The sequence below is a fragment of the Anolis carolinensis genome, chromosome 4 (genome assembly GCF_035594765.1).
Source record: "Anolis carolinensis isolate JA03-04 chromosome 4, rAnoCar3.1.pri, whole genome shotgun sequence".
NCBI classification, from domain to species: domain Eukaryota; kingdom Metazoa; phylum Chordata; class Lepidosauria; order Squamata; family Dactyloidae; genus Anolis; species Anolis carolinensis.
The window spans coordinates 120,360,832-120,378,281 of record NC_085844.1 but is presented as its reverse complement, the minus strand read 5'-3'; positions in this window follow the sequence as shown (position 1 = coordinate 120,378,281).

Sequence of the window (17,450 nt, the reverse complement as noted above, 5' to 3'; positions counted from 1 at the left end):
CTTATTATTATTATTATTATTATTATTATTATTATTAATAATAATAATAATAATAATAATAATAATAATAATAATAATAATAATATTGAGGCTGGGAGGCCATCTGTCAGGGGTGCTTTGTTTGTGCTTTTGGTGCACAGAGGCAGAAAGGGGTTGGACTCAATGGCCCAAGGGTCTATTATTAATAATTGAGGCTGGGAGGCCATCTGTCAGGGGTGCTTTGCTTGTGCTTTTGGTGCACAGAGGCAGAAGGGGATTGGACTCAATGGCCCAAGGGGTCTCTTCCAATCCTCTTTATTATTATTTTTATTATTATTATTATTATTATTATTTATTATTATTATTGCTCAGTTGCCAACTATAGTCCGGCCCTCCAACAGTCCAAAGGATCATGAACTGGCCCCCTGTTTAAAAAGTTTGGGGACCCCTGGTTTATGCAGTCCTTGCTATTCCTCTACTGAACCTGTCAACCTCTAATACTGCTTGTCTTTTAAAAAGAGAGAGGCAATTCATATATTCCATGTATCAGCTAGTTTGGTCTTAGAAGACACAATGGGATTCTTACTATTTCACTCAGACAGTCTGGGTTAGATTTAGACTGCATTGAAATGTCAAAACTTGCACCCACTGCTATTATAAATTCAGAGAGCTGGCATATTATAATGGTTATGGCTGCAATACTATGCCTGAAATCCTATGTAGGAGTAAATCTAATTTAAGATGTATTGAGTGTATATGTTTTTTTAAACTGATGTTTTAACTGGATTATGTATTTTAAGTTGATTGTATATGTTGTATTTTATTATATTGTTGCTTTCTCTACCTTGATCCATGGGGAGAGATGAGATGACGATGACAACAACGACAACATAGAACCATAGAGTTCCAAGAGACCTCGTGGGCCATCCAGTCCAACCCCCTCCCAAGAAGCAGGAAAATCCCATTGAAAGCAGCAACAACATCTTACAATCAGTGGTTAGTGAGACAATGAATCCACTATGGAATTTATTCCAAACTTTCATGCAGTGGGGCCATGTTAACAAATGGGTTTGGCACCTTGGATAGCTCCTTTAAAGTTTGAAGCAAACTTCACAATGGATTCCCTGCCCCCTTGATGGGTGAGATATCAGCTACGCTATGGTATGTGAAGTGCCACGAACAGTCTAAAGTATGATACAAATGTGGACTTCCGGTTGGAGCTGAGGAGAGAAAGCCGCATGGAGCCTCAGCTCCGTGCATCGGAGATAGACGGTGAGGGGAAAGGTTATCTTCACCCCTCAAATTCCTCATCTTTGGGCGAGACAAAGAGAGGAGAGTGTCTGCCGGCAAAGAGCATCTCGAATGGAAAGCTCGAAGGCACAGAGAAATCCTCCCGTCTCCACGATCTCTCCGCATAAGGCTCCAACTCTTCTTCTCTTAAGTAAGCACATGATTTACGTTTATTTGATTTAGCACTGAGCACTGAAGCTATAAATAAGTTCCTTTGACAATTAAAAGCTTGGACTTTTCCTGCTGGAGATAAGATAATTTGCTAAGCTAACTCCTTGAGAGACAAGAGCCTAAAAGTATTGTATTCCAAAGTTTAAAAGCTGCACTGTAATACTGTGCTGAAAGAGGCAGGTCGTAACAAAAGACTATGAATATGCATGCTACTGACCATGCCTGATAGGAGGCTTGATCCAGATGTCTCCAATCCAGAAGATGTATAGTTGCAAGGACTTTAATTGAACTAAGATTCAGAAGAATAATAATTGGATTAAAAGACACTGTTTTCCTCTTATGTTTGAGGTTTAACTATACCTATCCCCACCACCACCCATCTTGGCAGATTCCTATAAGCAGCACTCTCCGGAATAGTTGTTTTGTCTACAGAACTGAACGGCCTTGAACGGCCTTGAGCAAGAAGGAGGAGAGAGAAGGAGAGGAAAAGGAAAAAAAAGTCAAGATCTAGATACAAAAAGGAGTGGGGAAAAAAATGGATAAACGCTCCCCCAAAGTGACGGGGCCGGGGATGAAAGGCCTGATATCATCTTATGCCACAGTCCCTGCAGCATCTGAAAAAATAAAAAAACAAGTCTCCACAGCAGCAGCAGCAGCAGCACCAGACCAAACCCTCCTGGAGATTAGATCAATGTTTGAAAATCTGACACAAGCAATAGGAGCAGTGCAGCAGGACTTACAAAAAATTGCTAATAGGCAAGACCAAATGGACAATAAACTTGCAAAACTGGACAAAGACCAAAAATCTGTTAAAAAAAGAGTGGAAAGACTGGAAGAGCAGAGTCAAACCTATGAAGACCACCATGAACAGGTCTTAGATGCCATAGCGATGCAAGAATTGAAAGCCTGTGAGTGCTCTTTGAGGATACGAGGTCTTAAGGAGGGCCTGGAAAGAGAAAGTCTCATCTCTTTCATTGCTAATATGTTGGCAGGGCTGCTGAAAGAGCAAGATCTGGACATTATTCATGCTTCAATTTCGTCTTGTTTCAGAATCAACTCAGCCTTCGCAAGACAAAAAAAAGTACCTAGGGACTGTATAGTACAATTTGTTGCCAAAACATTTAAGGAGATAGTGCTGAAAAAACAATATGAAACCCCAATTGTGATTGAGGGAAAGAAAATATTAATGATGAAGGAGATCCCGGGAAGGCTTCTTAGAAAAAGGAAAGAATTCAATGCACTGGTGGTTAAACTGAAGAACAAAGGCACCCCCTTTCGTTGGCTCTTCCCAAAGGGTGTCTCCTTCTACCATAAGTCAAAGAGACACTATATTACAGATGCAGGGAAGGTTGAACAGTTCCTAAGGAAATATGCCCAGGACTTTCCGGGGGGAGAACAACAGCTTGCAGGCGATGAGAGCCAGGGGCTCAGAAGGGGTAAAGGGGTGCCACAGGAAAGGAAAGAGCGAAAGCAGAAGGAGCAGGAGGAAAATGAGAAGGAGGGCACCCAGACAGATGAAGAAAAAGAAGAGGAAGATGAAGTTGAAGAAGTGGAAGAAGATGAAAAAAGTGGGGGAACAGACTAACAAATAAAGGGACATTAAGAGTAATGAACTGATTATTGGGAAATACAATATGTTTCTTTTGCTGACTGGGATGGGGAATAGGTGGGGGGATGGGATTGAGTAGATTCAAATGTCTGTACAAAATTTAAAAATCATGTCTTGTAACATTAACGGTTTGAATAATGGCTATAAACGTAAGAAAGTGGTTCATTTCTTGCAGAAAATCAAATCAGACATAGTGTGTTTGGTTGAGACACATCTGATATACAAGGATAGTCACCTGTTAAAAAGAGAAAGGCTGGGCCATTTATTCACAGCATGTAACAGTAAAAAGACCAATGGAGTACTCTTCTATATAAAAAAAGATCTGGCACCAGAGAAAATATTCTGTGATGAGGATGGCAGAATATTAATAATTAAAGTATATATACAAAAAGCCCCGGTACTATTAGTTGGAGTCTACGCACCAAACAACAAACAAAAACTGTTCTATAAAAAATTGACACGTATATTAGCAGAATATGGGGAAAAGGAAATGTTATGGATGGGGGATTTTAATGGAGTCATGGTGCCCAAAGAGGACAGAGATAGTAAAGTTAAAAAGGACAGGAAGGAAGGCCGACTCCCAGGATCCTTCCTAAGGGAAATTCAGTATTGGGAACTTTATGATATCTGGAGAGTCCACAATCCAACAAGGAAAGAGTATTCATACTATTCACATAGACATGGCACATCCTCAAGAATTGATCTGATATTTGGCACTAAGGAACTAGTGGGTAAAACAGAGAAGATTGAATTATTACCAAGAGTATTAGCCGACCATAATCCGATATTAATGAAATTAAGAGTGGGATATAAAAGAAACAGAGCCTGGAGAATGAATGATTATATTTTGAAAATCAAGTCACATAGGGAAAAAATTAGAATGGGGATTAATAATTACTTTAAGGACAATGCTAAAGAAGAAATGAAGGAGGGAATAGTCTGGGACGCCGGTAAAGCAGTAATTAGAGGGTTATTGATACAACAAAACTCGATCTGGTACAAAGGAAAAAATAAGGCCCAACTGGAGTTGTTATCAAAAATCAGGACAAAGGAATTAGAAATAGAAAAAGAAAAAGGTACAAAGACAAGACTACAAGGTGAACTAAAAAAATTGCACCAACAATACGAACAGCTAATTGCTAGTGAAATAGAAAGGAAAGTTATGTATAATAGATACAACTTTTTTGAAAATGCAAACAAACCAGGGAAATTATTAGCTTGGCAAATAAAAGATGCAAAGAAAAAACCATTGATAATGAGGATAAAAAATAAAGGAGAAACTGTCACCGATTCACAACAGATACAAAAACTATTCGAAGAATATTATGCCAACTTATACAAAAAAACTCAGGGGGAGATTAAGACAATCTCCCAGTATGTGGAGGAGACAAACTTAGAACAAATTTCAGAAGCAATGAAAGCTGACTTAGACAAACAAATTACACCAGAGGAAGTAATCAGGACAATAAATATGGCCAAAGTAAATAAGTCCCCTGGGGCAGATGGACTTTCGACCCTATACTATAAAACGTTTAAGGAAGAGCTAGTACCACAGTTGGTGTCAGTGATGAATGTGGTCTTGAAAAAGGGGGAACTTCCAGAATCTTGGAAGGAATCCATAATTGTTTTAGTCCCTAAACAGGATAAAGATTTAGACTTAATTAAAAATTATAGACCAATATCATTGCTGAACTGCGATTACAAAATATTTGCCACTATATTGGCAAATAGAATTAAGCAAGCTCTAGCACAGATCATTCATAAAGACCAGGTGGGGTTTCTCCCAGGAAGACAAGTAAATCAAAACATCAGACTGATATTGAACACCCTGGAAGTAGCAGAAAAAGACCCAAATAGAGATTTGGCATTGTTCTTTATTGATGCAGAAAAAGCCTTTGACCATGTTAGATGGGATTATTTGGAAAAAGTGTTAGAAAAATTTGAAGTTGGCCACCAATTCAAAAGGGCAGTAGGGGCTATATACACTAATCAAAGAGCAAGGTTAAACATCAATGGTCAACTATCAGATTACATCGACATACAAAAAGGGACCAGACAAGGTTGCCCGCTGTCCCCACTATTATTTATTATGGGTCTGGAAATCTTAAATGTCAGAATAAGAGAAGAGAAGGAAATTACGGGTTTAAAGATCAGTGACCAAGAACTAAAAATTAGGGCTTATGCAGACGATATAGTCTGTATTCTAACTAACCCACTACAAAGTATTAAAAAAGTATTGGACATTATTCAAAGACATGGTGACATATCAGGATTTATTATAAACAAGGAAAAATCTAAGTTTTTAGTAAAAAATATAGATGCTAAAAGCTGTAAGAAACTGGAGGCCGCAGCAGACTGCGAGGTGATCCCAAAAGTAAAATATTTAGGTATATGGGTCACAAACAAAAATATCAATTTATTCCAGGATAATTACGTCAAAGTATGGGAAGACATTAAAAAAGATCTTACTAGATGGCAAACAATCCCACTAACATGGATGGGCAGAATTGCAGTAATAAAGATGATGGTACTCCCCAAAATGCTATTCCTGTTTCAAAATATACCCATTATCAAAGGAATAAATTTTTTTGAGAAATTGAAAAGAAAGATTACAGATTTTATTTGGGCTGGAAAAAGAGCGAGGATAGCATACCGGAATTTAATTGATGATAAAGGAAGGGGGGGCTAAGCTTACCCGATCTAAGGACCTATTACGAGGCTGCAGCTCTGTCCTGGATGAAGGAATGGATAAAATTAGAAAATAAGACCCTATTAAATTTGGAAGGATATGAATTAAGATTCGGCTGGCATGCATATGTATGGTACGATGGAGACAAATTAAATAAAGACTTTAATAAACATATAATTAGAGGGGGACTATTAGACATTTGGAAAAAATATAGAAAAGGTATGGAACCGAAAACACCCCTTTGGTTGAGGCCATTAGAAGCAGTTATAAGACCAGCCTTAAGTGTAGAAACAAGAACATATAAAGAATACCTTATTAGAGAAAATGAAGAATGGAAATTAAAAGGGCGGGAAGAATTGGAGATTAATGATTGGTTTCGATATCACCAATTGCATGAAAGATATAAAAAAGATATGAGGGTTGGTTTCGCAACTAAAAAATCAGAACTGGAAAGAATATGGGAAAAGGGAAATAAAGGGTTAATATCCAGATTATACAAATACATATTAAGTTATAATATGGAGGATAATACAGTCAAGACAGTAATGATATCCTGGGCCAAGGACCTAGGTAGGCCAATAGAATTGGATAACTGGGAGTACCTATGGAACAAAGAATTCAAATTCACAATATCTGGATCAATTAGGGAGAATCAATATAAAATGTTTTATAGATGCTATATCACCCCAGCAACATTGGCAAAAATAGATAAATCACAACAAGGTATTTGCTGGAGGTGTAGGAAACAGAAAGGGACATTCATCCACATGTGGTGGACGTGTATGACCATACAGGCATTTTGGGACAAGGTAATTAAAGAGACTAATAAAATGCTACATAATAAGATTAAAAAAAGCCCAGGATTGTGTCTATTAGGTCTACATAGAGAAAACAATAACCAAAAGGACCAAGAAATATACCAATATAGCTTTGCGGCAGCAAGATTGACCATAGCCAAAGACTGGAAAGGGGAAAAAGGTTTAACTAAAAAGGATTGGAGAGAAAGAATGCGGGAATATATGCTAATGGCCAAACTTACCAACAATAGGAAGAACAAAAGTAATGAGGACTTTTTAGAAACATGGAAGCTGGCCATAGCATATCTGAATAAGGAGTCAGTAACATAGAGGAGTTCCATTAGGAATTTAGGGTTACTATTAACAAGGATAGATAAATTGGCTTAAAGGCTTCATAGTGCTTCAGGGTTGGAAGTCATGGTGAAGGGTGCACAGGTGTGGGGAAGGGGTTTTATTTTATGTGGGATAGGGGTTTTGGGTGCGTGCAGGGTTTGTTGTGTGTAATACGTTGTATGTTTTTGTTTTGTTTGAATATTAGGGTAAACTCTTATATTTAATTTCTAAAAAAAAATAAAAAATGAATAGAAACCTGGATTGAGAGTGGTGGATGACATGTGGAAAGAGCAGTTCTATATGTTTTGAGTAACAGATAATAATATGTACTGTGTTAGAATTGGCAGGCTGGTTGACTAATGTAGATATGCATGTACATTTCAAAATGATTGTTATCTGACTATATTTGCGATAATTTGCTGTTTTGTTATGTAACGTTTCATTAATAAACTGTTTACCCACAAAAAAAATAATAAAAAAAATAAAAAATAAAGTATGATACAAATGTTAGGCATCAACATGTAATATTAAAGAAAATGCAAAGTAATTTGTCATCAGTTTGTCAAGGGAACAATTTCCCCATTGCCATGGATACAGTGTTCTATTTGTGGTCCTCATGTTTTGCCCAACAGGTGAGAGAATTCAACAGCCAAATGAAAAACTGAGAACATTTAATTCTCAGCTTTCCTCTAATTTGAAAATAGTTCCCTCTTATTACTCTGCTTGTATGCCAACTTCATTGGTTTCCAATTTCTTTCTAGGTAGAATTCAAAGGGCTGGTATCAGCTTCAGAGCCCTAAATGTTACTGTTGTTATTTCCCCCATCCCTGTCTTTAACTTAAGAATTAACATCAAAAACTGATCATACTTTACAGCACCAAACCAAGCAATCACTGTATCCACTTGTTCATGGGTCCTTTCACATTACACAAATATAGCAGCATGATTCCACTTTAACTCCCACGGCTTCATTCTATGGAATCCTGGAGATTTTAAACTGGTGAGACACTGGAACTTTCTATCAGAAAATGCTAAGTACTGTTTCCTAAACTGCAGATCCAGAATCCCATTGGATGCGACCCTGATGGTTAAAAACATGATCATAATGCTACGACTGGGTGTGTGAAAGGGCCTCAGGATATCTTATGGTGCTGCCTGTCCTTTGTGATCTGTTAGCAAGGCTCTCCTGTCTTTGGCTGGACAGGGGGTAGGTTTCTGGTAATTTGTAGTCTGAAAAAGGAACTTTTCTAGATTTTGGTCTAAGCACATATGGTATAAATAAGAGAAAGGGCCTTCTCTGCAGAGACTCCAGAATCTGGAGCAGCTTGCCCAGAGGAGTCGTCGTGACCTTTCATTGATAAATGCTCACCATCTGCTAAATAATTTTTTGGTTTAGGCAAGCACTGGGTTTGCCTTTGGCTTCATTTTGTTTTCTGGCCCTTTGTTTTATTTATCCTGTCTCTTTTGTAGTGTTTTTGTAATAAATAATAATAATAATGCAGACTGTGCAAGGAAACCGACGAAACCATTGATCATATCCTCAGCTGCTGTAAGAAAATCACACAGACAAACTACAAACAGAGGCACAACTACGTGGCCCAAATGATTCATTGGAACTTATGCCTCAAGTACCAGCTCCCAGCAGTAAAGAACTGGTGGGATCACAAACCTGCAAAAGTATTGGAGAATGGGCACGCAAAGATACTGTGGGACTTCCGAATCCAGACTGACAAAGTTCTGGAACACAACACACCAGACATCACAGTTGTGGAAAAGAAAAAGGTTTGGATCATTGATGTCGCCATTCCAGGCGACAGCCACATTGATGAAAAACAACATGAAAAACTCAGCCGCTATCAGGACCTCAAGACTGAACTTCAAAGACTCTGGCAGAAACCAGTGCAGGTGGTCCCTGTGGTGATCGGCACATTGGGTGCCGTGCCAAAAGATCTCAGCCGGCATTTGGAAACAATAGACATTGACAGAATTCCAATCTGCCAACTGCAAAAGGCCACCCTACTGGGATCTGCGCGCATCATCCGAAAATACATCACACAGTCCTAGACACTTGGGAAGTGTTCGACTTGCGATTTTCTGATATGAAATCCAGCATATCTATCTTGTTTGCTGTGTCATACAATAAAATATTAAATACGCTTTATTTATATTTCGCTCTCCCCAAGGGGACTCAGAGCAGATTACAACATACAGATAAGCAAACATTCAGTGCCTTAATACAATGGAATAACAATGACATACAAATACACAGAACAAAGATAAAGGCTTCCCCTTTCATCTCCAGCTTTCTGGAGGCGGTGCTCAACTCTGGCCATGGGGAGGTGCTCTTGTTCCATTTCCAAGACAAGGAGCCTGTTGTCCATACACACCTTGTGATTGTGTTGCCAGCATGGCTGCATGGGCGCCTTTATTACCTTCCCGCTGAAGCGGTACCTATTGATCTTCTCACGTGTGCATGTTTTCGAACTGCAGGTTGGCAGGAGCTAGGGCTGGCAGTGGGAACTCATCCTGACCCCCCGGCTTCAAACTGCCAACCCTTAGGACAGCAGATCCAACAGTTCAACAGTTTAACCTGAAGGCAGCTGTTCTATGAGTTGTAGTCTAGAATATCTTTAGGGCAGTGGTTCTCAACCTATGGGTTCTCTGGTGTTTTGGCCTACAAGCCCCCAAAAAATCCTATCCAGTTTACCAGCTGTTATGATTTCTGGGAGTTGAAGTCCAAAACATTTGGGGACCCACAGATTGAGAACCACTGCCTTAGGGCAAACAGCTGGGCAATGCTTTAAAAATGGTTGGAATGAGGGTGGAGATTTCCATCCATTGTGTAACTACTCCTTTCCATCCCTGTTTTCAACATGGAAAAGAAGAAAACCATTACATGTAAACTTAGAAATAAATGTACAGAAATGATGCAGGAGACAAACAATTTTAACTAAAAATCCTGTCTCTCTCATTAATACTCTACCATAAAAATAAAAATCTAACACACATGATTAATAGACATTGTTTTAAAGGAAACAATAACCAATTGGAACAATTCTATTCTAAGTAAAAAATATTGGGGAGAACAGTTATTTCTCAATATCTGTTATTTCCCTGTGGGGCTATCACTTTCCTGCTGTTCAGCTCCTGTTCTGTTTCCTGCTTTTACTCCAAGGACTTTCACAATCTCCTTCAATGTACTCTAAAAAAACAAAACTGGGGGGTTCTAAAATGGGGGAAGTCATATTGACAACATATTCAAAAGGACAAAGACTCTTCTTTATTATATGAAAACAGAAACAATCTAGCCCTTCTGAACAAGGCTTACCTTAAAATATTGTTCAAAAATGGCTAAGAAACATAATTTCTGTGCAAACGACTATTTGTATTGGGAGGCAAAAAGAATTGGACTTTACCAGCAATATTTTCCTTTCTTGGTTTTAATTATTATAGTCATGATACACTTGCTCTAGGATACCGTACTGTTCGACACAAGAATGAACAATGTCAGCCCTTCGCTTCTTGCTTAATATTTAGCTGCTTTGGGTCTTGATAAAGAAAGAAAAGAGGGGAATAATAATCAAGATCATGGAAAAAACAAAGTATGGACCATTGATGTTGCTATCCTAGCGACAGCAGGATTGATGAGAAACAACTGAAAAAGCTTCCATGATAAGGGATTTAAAGATCGAACTGCAAAGACTCTAGCACAAGCCAGTAAAGGTGGTCCCAGTGGTCATCGGCACACTGGGTGCAGTATCTAAAGACCTTGGCCAGCACTTGGAAACAATCGGCGCTGACAAAATGACCATCTGTCAGCTGCAAAAGGCCACCCTACTTGGATCTGTACACATTATTTGCCGATACATCACATAGTCCTAGACACTTGGGAAGTGTCTGATGTGTGATCCAATAAAAAGCCAGTATAGTGATCTTGTTTGCTCTGTACTACTCTTGTTGTGTATCAGATAATGATAATAATAATAATAATAATAATAATAATAATAATAATAATAATAATAATAATAATTTTGGAACGGCAGTGGCAATAGAAATATTTGGAAGAAAATAGATACGTTTTTTTTATTTGGAAGAAATTAATTTCTATATGACAATAATCCTAATCTAGTTTTATAGTAAAACAAATGTTTCCATAACTGTACATCCATTTTCACTATATTCATATGTACTTATTTAGATATCTCTTGTTAAAATATTATGGTATACATTTATATGCCTGTACAATTTCTTAACTGAGTTAATAGTATTTTCAATCTTCATTTGTATGTACTAGAGTATATCTGAAAAAGTTATAAGTGCACTCAGTTCTCCTTAAGTTTCCTTCACAAAAATACCATCAATTTAATAGCAATGAAAGAGGTTCCATTTCTAAGAAAATGTGACACCCCGCCCCATATTAACAGGATATGCTCCTGAATTTACCACCTTAACAGGAAACTGTGGATAATCAAAAATCTATTGAAATAAAATAACTTTGTCTGGAAGTTATAGAGTCTCCAGTGAGATCCTTCTGAGAACTCGATAGTATCTTCTGGCAGAAGCAAACACAGAATCACCTGGAGAATCTAGAAAATTCCTGGAGAGGACATATTTTGTTTGATGCAGGTAGTTGAAACCGCAAGTTGTGCTATATAGTCTAGAATCTTTTATGACCATTATGTAATATGTGATACTATTACTATGGTGCTACTTAGTGGATTCTGACCAGACACTCCCCCACCACAACTCTACTTTACCAGTAAGCAGCTACTGAAATCAATAGGAATTTATTCCTCTTTATTGAGAAGTAGCTGCTTAATATTCCCCTTCCTGAACAATCTCTGTTGACTATATCTATCTGGAACTATCAGGAAGAACAGAAAGCATTTTAATATGAATTATTCCACCTTTCTTGCAAAAAATTTTTGGCTGGAATCCTGTTGGAGATTTATGCCTTCATGAATGGACTGACCTCTACAGGAATTATAATTGGGGTATTCCATAACGTCCATATTTAGTAAGGGGCTGCTGCTACATTCCTACATAATGGAGTCGGAAAAGTGAGCGATGTGCAGTGGGACTGACACACAATGGCTAAGCAGTACCAATGTGCATCAGGAATTGAAAAATTCTTATGCATCAGAACATTCTTGCACTCTTGCCCATTTCACATATTTGCAGTTCACCAAGGGGGTTTCTTAGGGCCCTTCCACACTGCCCCTTTATCCCAGGATCTGATCCCAGATTATCTGTTTATCCCAGGTTATCTGGCAGTACGGATCAGATCCTAGGATAAAGTGCAGCGTGGAAGGGCCCTAAGTGACTGTGCTATGTAGCAAAATACAATAGTGCATACTTAAAGTTATATAATGTAGACCAGCATTTCTCAACCTCAAGGCTGGGACCCCTGGGGAGTTAGCAAAGGGGGTTTCAGAGGTATTACCAAAGATCATCAGAAAATGCATATTTCTGATAGTCCTAGGAACCTCTTTGGTAAATAAGGTTGAAGGTCTCTCTGCCTGTCCTTCTTTAGACAAGTGAGATTTATGTCCGGGGTGGGAGACAGAGCTCTTGTCTGTTTGAGGCTAGTGTGAATTGGCCATTTTGATTAGCATTGAATAGCCTTGCAGCTTCAGAGTCTGGCTGCTTCCTGCCTGGGAGAATACTTTGTGGGGACAGGAAACAATCGGGGTCAGTAACATCTCCCAACAAAGGATTCCCCCAGGCAGGAAACAGCAGGCTTTGAAGCTGCAAGGCCATTCAGTGCTTATCAAGGTGGCCAATGGCAACATCCACACTTGCCTCAAGCAGACAATTTCCCACTCTGGAAAATCCACACATGTATAAACCTCACATGTCTAGTTTCCAACAGACCTCACAACCTCTGAGGATGCCTGCCATAGATGTGGGTGAAACATCAGGAGAGAATGCTTCTGGAATATGACCAGACAGCTGGGAAAACTCAGAGCAGCCCAGATCCATCACTGTTTGAGTCCACAATGCTCTCTGGATGTAGGTGAACTACAACTCCAAAACCCAAGGTCAATGACTACTAAACCCTTCCAGAATTTTCTGTTGGTCATGAGAGTTCTGTGTGCCAAGTTTGGTTCAACTCCATCGTTAGTGAAGTTCAGAATGCTCTTTAATTATAGGTGAGCTATGAATCCTAGCAACTACAACTCCAAATGACAAAATCAATCCACACCCCCCCCACCCCCCCCACAACCCCACCAGTATTTTAATTTGGGCGTATCCGGTATTTGTGCTAAATTTTGTCCAGTGAATGAAAATACATCCTGCATATCAGATATTTACATTACGATTAATAGCAGTAGCAAAATTACAGTTATGAAGTAGCAACAAAAATAATTTTATGGGTGGGGGCCACTACAACATGACGAACTGTATTAAGGGCTTGCGGCATTAGGAAGGTTGAGAACCACTGATGTAGACCGTGACAGGGTATTCTAGCTATCTTTTCTAAAATGTTGAAAATTGATTAGATTGACCTCTTAGGCTGAGAAAGTATGACTTGTCCAAATGAATTTCTATGGATCTGAAACTCAGAGTCCAGGTGTCTTAGCCCAACATTCAAACCATTATACATAGTGGCTCCCAGTGAAACTTCCTCAAATGTAACTTCTTCCCCAGATTTGGCATAATCTCCCCCACTTTGTTGCTCCTTAGATATTTTAGATAACAGTGTTTATATACTGAAAGCAGGTATTCTATGAGTTGTAGTCTAGGATACCCTCAGGACAAACAGCTGGGCAATGCTAAATCCCTTTGGTACTTAACACTAACACCTTAACTAATTAAAGTAGAGTGACCTTTAATAGCTCGATGAATAATAGTTCATCCCATCTGTATGAATATTATCAAATAAATTACCTAACTTTTCTAGATAACCGAGAATAGATATTTGAGGCTTCTTGAAAAGTGGCATTGGCACCAGATTCCACCTGATCTTAAAAGCTAAGAAGGATCAGTCCTGGTTGGGAGACCACCACAAATACGTGTTACTGTACAGTACATTTCAGCGGAAGGAGCTGGCAAAACCACCTTGGAATATTCATTGTCTAAGGAAACACTATGAAATTATCAGGGTTAACATAATAATAGGTGACTTGAAGGTACATATACACAACCAGCCTTACCTGAGAACACTGCAAAGAAGACACCACCACCGGATCTTTGTTATGGTTACAGTATAATAATGTAGTCATACCCTAAATTAAATTTTCTTTGAAGAAATATGATTCTCATTGATGCCAAAAGTCCTGGACCATAAGTTTCTAAATATGTGTGAGCAAACTGAGGGCAAAAAACACCAAGATGAAATAGATTATGATTAAACAGTAATATAGGTGGAAAGCCACCAAATCCCATCTGATCTTGGAAGCTAAGTAGGGACAACCCTGGTTAGTACTTGAATGTTGTTCAGAAACATAAAATCAAAGCACTTCTGATGGATGGCCATCCAACTTCTATTTAGAAACCTCCAAAGAAGAAGACTCCAACACACTTCAAAACAGTGAAGTTCACTGTCAAACAACTCTTACTGTCAGAAAGTTCTTCCTAATATTCTGGTGGAATCTAAATTTGCTTTGTTCTACATCGTCCTCTTTACTTTGTTTGTTCGTTTCCATGGCTAAGTGGGGATTTGAACCCTGGTCTCCAGAGTTGCAATCCAGTGTTCAAGCCACTACACCACACTTTCAGATGAAGGAACTGGCAAAATCACTTCTGGGTATTCCTTGTCTAACAAAACCCTATGAAATCTGTGGGGTCGCCAGAAGTCGACAAGCAAGTTAAAGGCAGATACACGCACTGTAGAGAAGCCTATACTTTTAGATTCAAAACAGTTGCCTTCATGTATAGGTTTTTCCCCACTTTTGAAGAGAGCTTCTAAAAATTTCCATAGTGACAGCATGTGTTGAACACAGTGTTCCACTGTACTAGCCTGTTCGTGTCTAAGATTAAAACTACCATTATTTAATTTGTCAATGTCATGAAGATGGCAACCGGGTGGAAAAATATTCAGCATTGTCCTCCATTTCAGTAAGCAAGTACTTGGGAAACTGATCATTTTAAATATGACCCATCTGAAATGAAAATATTTCTTTGTAGAATCAGTGATAGATATTATTCCCTCCTTTATAATATTCTTCTTACATAGCTCTCAAATATCATGTGTTCATGTGTGTTTTTATCACCTTGACAGCTCACTGTGAATAGTTTGCTTGCGATTTTGTAGACAAATTCTTCTGTGTCACAGACCTGAATGAAACTTTTGTCCCTGTTTGTTCTATGATAGGAGATACTTCTCAATTTGTCCTTGGTGTCCTTGATGGTTTATTATTTTTATAAAAAAGAAAAGAAGGACTTTCTGAGTGTGTAGATGAAGTGGCCGGAACCTTCATAAAGCAAAGAAGATTTCCATCATGTCTAAGGGAAGCAATTGTAGGAGCAGGGTCCATTCACAATGCAGATATTTAGCATTATATAAATGCCGTGACACCACCCTAAGGAATCCTGGAGGTTATAATTTGGTGAGTGACTAGAGCTCTTTGGCTGATAATTCTAAATGCCCCTCACTAGACTTCCAGTTCTAGGATTCCAAGAGATGTTGCCATGGAAATTAAGGTGGGATACAGAACTATAATTGGGTAGTGCGAATGGACCCCCAATTTCTAATATATCCTTTTGGGCTGCCTAGTTGGGATTGGACTCAGAATGACTGTTTCTTTCACTGTCAGAATACTTTTGTTTGATCCCTTCACTGTCAATTTGTTGGATTCCTCAGGGCTGAGTTTTGTTGCCCATGCTATTTAATCCACATTTAAAGCCACCAGAAGCAGCTGTCCTCAGATTGTACACATACAGTTGACATCCCACTCTGTCGCACTATTGCACTTCAGTTTCAGGAACCAGTATACCGAATGAGGATGAAACTTAATCCAGACAAAGCTGAGGTATTTGTATTATCCCATACAAACTGCTAGTTTTTTGAGATCTTCTGGAGAGGCCCATCTATCTGTCCCAGCAACTTTGTTGTAGTCTGGCAAGCATCAGAGGATTTTTTGGATGAGGGGGATGATGGGCTTCCAAGTGAGGAGTCTGTGAGTGTTCAGGGGGAATTGCAGACAGACGACGCTGATGTTTTGAATTCCTCAGCTTGTTCCCAGGCAACAGAGGAAAATTAAAGTACCAGTTCCCTTGAGAAAAGGCCTTGGGAAGATGAAGAGGTTTCAAGGAAGTGTAGATTAGACCTGAAAACGCAGGGTGTGAAAATCAGGAAAACTAGATATTCTCAGAGAATTCGAGATAAGACTTGAAGTCCAGATGTGTTAGACATGATGTCATGGGTGCCTGGACAGGCTTAAATTAAGTGGTTGGGCTTCAGGCTTTTCAGAGGAGACAATGTTGCTAATGGAAATCAATCTCCTGTTCATGCTTCCAAGTTCATAGTTCCTGTATTCTCAAGATTCCTGTTTCATGTTCCTGTTTATGTCTATGTACCTTTGGAGAATTTACCTTGGAGAGGTTTTTGCTTTCATGTTCATGAATATACCTTTGGATTAACTCTGTAATTTTAAATTCCTTGGTTTTGGTGTGTAACATGGCATTTTTGGATTACTGCCACTGAACTCTGGCTTCTGTTGTATATTGCATTTTATATCCTGACTGTATGTTTTGGTTTTTCCCTCTTTACCTTTTTATATACTTTCTTCAATAAACATTTCATTATTGGATCTCTGGACTCTGGTGTGGTGCTGGGTGAAAGGGTTTTCCAGTGCTAAGGTGCAACAAATCTTGCAAATATTTCTGGTGAGAACACAGTCGAGGACCTTCTTGGTGGCTGTTGCTGTCAAGAGTCAGACGCCAATTAGTGAACAAAAATAGTGTTTATTCAGCAGATAAGCCAAAAAGTAATGTTAACACAGAAAAAACCTTGAAACACTTCACTATCAGTGCTTCAAGAGCAGTTCAAACAAAAATGTAATTCAGCAACACAAGCAGGTAAAAACAAAGCTAAACAAACTTAGTGCAAACTGCACTTTCTGAGTCCAAGCCCTGCTAGCCGGCTCTGTAGTTTTCAAAGGAACAGTTCCCAAAAGAAAACACCAAATTGGTCAGGAAACAAACAAACAAACTAAGAATGCAGTAGACTGCTTCCACAATGTGGATAAAGCCGAAGGCTCCAAAAGGATGGTGAAAAGACGTCGTCCGGGATTCCAAGGTCAGGTCAGGAGATAACAGCGGTGTCCAAAGAGCAAGCCAGGAGTCAAAAGCCGATAGTAGTCATCAATCACAGGGCGAAGGCAGTAGCAAGGTCAAATTCCGATCCAAGGTCTGAAGAGGGTGCAGTCATCCAAAACAGGTCCACGATAAGACACAGCGAGAGCCAAGCTAGGTGATAACAGCAGATTCAAATCATAGTCCAAGTCCAGTCTTCATGGAAACACAGAGATCCCAATGGCGCCTCAGCAACACCTTGCCACACGCAAAGTGCAGTGGCCAAACATTCCCATTTTATTCCCCTTCCTCCTGGGTGACCAAACACTCACACCCAAACACC